General features: G+C 30.9%; 1 protein-coding gene across 1 annotated transcript in view; it reads right to left on the reverse strand.

Annotated features, from left to right (window-relative positions):
- The window catches only part of Abd-B (Homeobox protein abdominal B), a 74,821-nt gene extending 69,334 nt beyond the window's left edge, over window positions 1–5,487 (reverse strand). The window contains exon 1 of the mRNA XM_081981610.1: window positions 5,104–5,487. The gene's annotated coding sequence lies outside the window, so the exon portion shown is untranslated. The remainder of the gene's footprint in view (window positions 1–5,103) is intronic.
- Between the last annotated feature and the right edge of the window lie 513 nt (window positions 5,488–6,000).

A 6,000-nucleotide genomic window follows, 5' to 3' on the forward strand; every position in this document is an offset into this window, starting at 1 on the left:
CTACTGAATCTACATGAAACCTGCAAGACAAATCGGAATCATCATAATCTCAAAGTTAAAGTCACAAAAACTACTTGGTATTTGATTTCTCCAGGCATCTTGGAAATTTTTGCCATCCATCAGAATAGAGGTGTCGTCCGCAAAGGAATATACTTGTACGGAACGTGTTTGACGCAAAGTCATGGACAAGTGGTTAAAGAATCTTAAAAATATCAAAAGAGATTGAACATACTATTGGAATACAATATTAGAGTATTTGTTAGAAAAAATAAGCAAAGCTACACTTTCAATGCTATTGAAATTTGTTCTGCTCAAAGTAACTTTTTTTACTGAAATTGTGTAAACAGCAAAACAAATTTTAATAACATCAGAAACAAGTTAGATGATATCCACATTCCTATAATTTGAAAAGGTAGCTAACAAATTATAAGAATAAATCAAACTAAGTTCAACAACCAAAAAACATGTTCAATGTGTGGTCTCTAAGAAAAGAGTTCTAATTTCCTCAACAAAAAATGCTTTCACGAAACTTGGATCAACTCATTAAAATGCATCTCACCTTTTTCTTTTCACAATGCCACGATTATTTGCCCAAGCCGTTAGCGAAGATGAACGTATTTTTTAAGCAGATTTACCTTCAGATATATGCCTACTCGCGTTCATCAAGATCAAGTTCAGTTCCGTGTTTTGTAAAGAAACGGTGTTAAAAATGAATTACATTGTGATAATTTGCCTGGTAAACAAACTAGCAACGAAATATGTTATAGAGTTACAGAATGGTGGACTTTGGAAAAGAATGATTTACTTATCATTTTTTGTCTTAGTGTTAGTTTTATTTATTTATCAGGTAACATATTTAGACTTTAGACTAGAAGAAATTTCGAAAAATAGTCAATTTTCTCCAATGAGACTACGATTCATTAGATTTTATTTATATGTTACTATTATTTATTTATATTCAGAATTTAAAAGAGTTAGTGGATTGGACAGTAAAGTTTCCAGTTTTACCGGGGTTATTCATAGGGGCTTCACACCCTGTGCGTTATGGATGACTGCATATTTTAGGTTAAAAGGAAGGGACACTAAAATTCGCATTACTGGCTTTTAAGTAACCATAACTGAAATTCATGACAGCCATATTCCATTAAAATATAATTTTCTTAAAAGCGTAAAACCAAAATCTCCAGAGCGTTTTTAAAGCCTGCATGTGAGTTGGACACAGTTGTTGGACTTTGTTAAATTTGTTGGTTATGGTTCACTAAAAGAGAAAATTATGTTAAAATAAATATTGCAAGTTAGGCATGTAAGTGTCATTTTTGACTTCTTCTTTTCTGTGACTCTTACATTTTCACAAAACTGTCACTATAAAATTGATGATACGGTAAAATAAACATTGCAAGTTAGGCATCAAAAAGTGGATATCCAATTTAAGTTTTAAGTAAAAAACTGTATGAATTAGCTTATGCTTATGCACAATAAAATAAAACTGTCAAACTATAGCAAGTTACTGTGTTTAGATTATGAGTGTTTATAGTATAGAATGTCTAAAGTTAGTAATTGTAAAAATATTTTAGCTTGCACTTTACAACAAACTTACTACTCTCACTATCCTAAATATATATAGAGGAGCGGTAATTTCAAAATTATACATAGGAATCTTATTGCTAACTGTTGCTCTAGACTCTAGACAAAGATGGTGATCAATCAATTCAGTAAATATTCTGCCTGTTGAAGGGTCAATTTACACTGTCAAACTTGCTAAGTCTACATTTGCAGTATTTGCGCAAATCTCAGTACAGTGGGTGTAGTTTGTGATTTATAATGGTCAAAGAAAACAGCTTTTGCTTTTTGAAGACAATTCTAATCTTAAAATATTGAAAAAACTACACAGATATTATAAAGTAGTATAGTACTAAATAACAACGATCAACAAAGCTATAATATCTTCTGCCTTGATGGACGAATTTAAATTTTATAGTTTTAAGAAGAAAGTGGAGATTATTACTACATTCTTCTAAAGTTAAATTTTGGTTACTTGTTGACAACATACATTAAAGAAATATCATTGTCAAAAATATACAAGTTTTAATATACAAATGTCAAAATTCCATGGAGAGGATAAATCCAAAAATTTCCAACTGCCAACAACATGTTTGAAAACTAGATTTTGTTTATTTTTCAAAACTAAAAATTAAATAAAATATGTTATTTTAAAATTGCCAATTTTATTTCCTATTTTTTTTTGGTTGATGATGAAATTTTACTTTAAAATTTATTACTTGACAAAAGATATAATCTAAAGCTTACTTAAATCAAAGATTATAATTAATTTATAAACCTTATTAGAAGAGCTTTGATTGAAATTTGAGCAAAAATAGTGTAAAGCACTACTGTATGTGTATATGCTTGATTTTGACCTATTAAACAAATGTTACAAACAATTTATATGGTATAATATACTCTGGTGTAACATTTTTTACGTATGAACAAACACCTAGACGGTTATTTTTTCAAAACCGCTATATGAAACCCATCTACATATGACTTAGTACCTTTGAGGGATTTAATTTACGATCGCCGCTTTGTATGGTCCGCTTTTCGAGTTATAAATTTAACATAGTTTACGCCCTTCAGTTAGCCGTAAATCACACGGCTTATACGCTTATAATGCCATACATTTATAAGAACTCCGGTTGGTATACTACATGGGAATGGCCGCGTTTTATGTGTCCGAGTGGAGCCAACCTTGGCTGTTGCTTTTTATCTTAATCCCTTATAAGGCCAACCATACAATGCGTAGGATGGTTGAAATTTATTATTAAAAAAAAATTATTACATTCTCTTTTAAGAGAAAAAATGTTGCTTAAAAAATTAGTTAATTAATAAACAGACTTTTAAATTCCAGAAAACACAAGCGTCATTCTAGATGCGGTTACTATGGAGACAGTTTCCATGTTCTTTTCCGGCTTTAGGAAAAGTGAACCCTTCCAGGAAAACCCCGTTCAACCTGCAAGTTTGTATGGTTCACAGCATGCAACACAAAAACGTTCAGAGTGAAGAGGTTTAATTTCCGTAAGAGCCTTATCCGTAGGGAGTCTGGGTTGAAACGGGATCGATAAATTGGATCTCTTTTGATTGGTCGGTGCCCCAAGCTGCTGTCAAAATGATCTATGGGGGATTAGGTTCGGGTTGCATGGCTGAAGAGGAAGGAATCGGATTGGGTTTATTACGGATAATGAGCAGCTTTGAAAATGTAAGAATTTTTGTTATATTTTCAGTATAAATTTTGTATCTCTTCTTGTGTAAAATTGGTATTCTATGATATCCAAGTTCAATGCATTTGAACAATTTATAAAAAACCGACCATAGTGAACCTGAAGAAATAAGACCATGTTAGGTACATTTAAAATCAACTATGCTAGGAGCTTGACGATTAATACATTGAAAGACTGAAAAAACACTATTTTGTTTGCATAACAAGGAAAATCACTCACCCCGTCTCTCAAAATAGAATTTTTCAATAGATAAAAGCATCACATTTATTTTTAACAGATTTTTAATGCATCTACCCTAATTAATTTTCAGTAGGCTGCCAAATAACTTGATCTATATATTTTTTTGACTTAGCTCTCTTTTTCTCTCAAAAAGGGTTACAAGGAATCGCTAGAAAATATTGTCAGTTTCGGGAAATATCTACAAGAGGAGAGGGAGTACAATTAAAAATACTTCGAACTCTGTCGTAGAGCATTGAGTTTGGTACCATTGAAAAGAGCAAGCCTTTTTCTATCAGATGCACTATAAATAATTGTTGCAAGTTGTTTGCTTTGCAAATTTATGAGTACTACTAATATTTATTTGGTGTTTTTTTCTTTATTTAATAAGCACAAGAAATTCCTATATAGAGTATTATATTGAGAATTCCGTTGTTCTTAGACCAAGAAATTCATCTATGGAGAAGCAAATTTACTTGAGCTCTATCTTCACTAATATTAGACGTGATGTTTTCTGGGTAAAAATATGCAAGTCGTTTACTTCAAAAACTTATTTTCTAAGTACAAGATTTAAATTTTTTCAATATAAAAAAGGGGGTTTTTTTAAGAGTTTTTAGATATTTTAGCAAAATGCTGTTAATATATCATTTACCCTGTAGAAACGCCTATTTCACTTATGATAAATAAATGAAATCTCAAAGTAAATATTATACGATGGTACAGAAGATAAGAAATTGTAAGAAAAACCAGACTTAAATTTAATTTTGTAAAAAAAGTTAAAGGGGGAAAAAGTGTTTCAATCAAATACATTATAAATGACCTTAAAACGCTTTAATAGACAGATTAAAAAAGTTAGAAAACAATAAATTTAAATAGGGCCCTATTTCTGTTGCACCATCTGAATTATGATCCCTGAGAACTGCCTAATTGTGATAAACATGCGCAATAATTTGTTTATTAATTATTATTATTGACGATAATTTTAAAGTATTCTCTTAAACTCTTTATATTCTAGAACTCTTCTTTCAGAGTATTCCTATAAGGTTCGTAAAAAGCTATTTGTTGTGTTTAGCATAGTTTTGAGGTAATATACTTTACCATATTATTGCTCAAGCCTAATTTTTGTTTACACTCACACTATCACATATTTATTAAATGTACCTCTTCACAATTTGTAAAGTGTTGTTGTGTTCTGAATTTTTGACGTTTTTAAGATTTACGAAACTAGAATACTAGGAATTGCGAAAATAGAGTCTTGTTAGCAAATTTTGGTTTCCTTGCTAAATATGATTGAAATCAACATGGTGCAATCAAATTTTTACTTTGGATCACCTAAAAATTAGGAAAAACCTAATAAAATACTGGGCAAACGGGCACAAATACCGTTTAAATAAATGATTTTTGTGACATTTGGCAGTGGTTTACGTGATACCTGATAAAATTTGTAGTAAGTTTGACAATTTCTTTACTAAACATAAACTACCTATCTAATCCATTTCAATAATTATTTTTGTAAAATATTATGTTCAGCTTGTTAGAGAATTTTGTCTAGTTAATTATCCTAAATGATGTCTTTAAATTTCGTAATAATTTAATTATCTAAATCACTCACCAGATATCCAAACCATCTTTCACCAGTTTACATTTCGCCTTGTATAACGTTTTCGTCCCAGCACCAACATAAACAATGAACAAAATAGTTTATCCAAACAACACATGCTTCGTAAACTGTTCCATTTTGTACAAAGTTCGGAAAATCTCGGACGAGTCCATTAAAACGGTTCCGATAGTTTATATCTCGTAAACTGTTAAGGAACACTAACGTACACACTTGTCACTTCGGTTTGCTTTTACATAAACAAATGCCGACGATTTGAAAAATAGTACCACTGTAAGCGGTACCGATTCAAATATGGCGCTATTCGAATTATCAACAATAACACTTTTAAAGAAACCGCTGTTCTTCGTGACGGATAATTTTATATGTATGTGGGCTCAAAATGGGTAAAGGAAAGTCTTTATGCTAAAGCCTGTCACATGTAACTGAGAGGCAATTTTAACTTTAACTGACACTAGCTTATTTGTCTACTGTTACCAGGGAGTTAAAAAATAAATCTGAATATAAACATAAATTTGCTTTTAACTTGAACATTGTAAGACACTTGAAGTAGCAGCACTAAACTTACATCTTAGTCTAAATTATTACAATTATAAAATCAAGTTGAGGTAACAGAAAACTGAAATTTTGTAAAGAAAACGTTGAACTATTATTGCACTAGACCCCGTATATTATACAGACTTAAAGCATTAACGAAAAAAAGGTTTCAACGTTTCATCATAGGGAATTTCGTAAGCAAGTGTTAATTCCTTCTGCCAACCGCTCGGTTCTTTTTCGGCGAAGCGTGTTTATCCAAAAGAGATTCGTGTTATTCGTGTATGTCTTTGGAAAGGTCAGAAACGTCTTTTTTTGTATGATCAACACTTCATAGACTTCAGTCTACGTTTTTGT

This window comes from Ips typographus, linkage group LG6 (genome assembly GCF_016097725.1).
Source record: "Ips typographus isolate SLU linkage group LG6, UJ_Ityp_2.0, whole genome shotgun sequence".
NCBI classification, from domain to species: domain Eukaryota; kingdom Metazoa; phylum Arthropoda; class Insecta; order Coleoptera; family Curculionidae; genus Ips; species Ips typographus.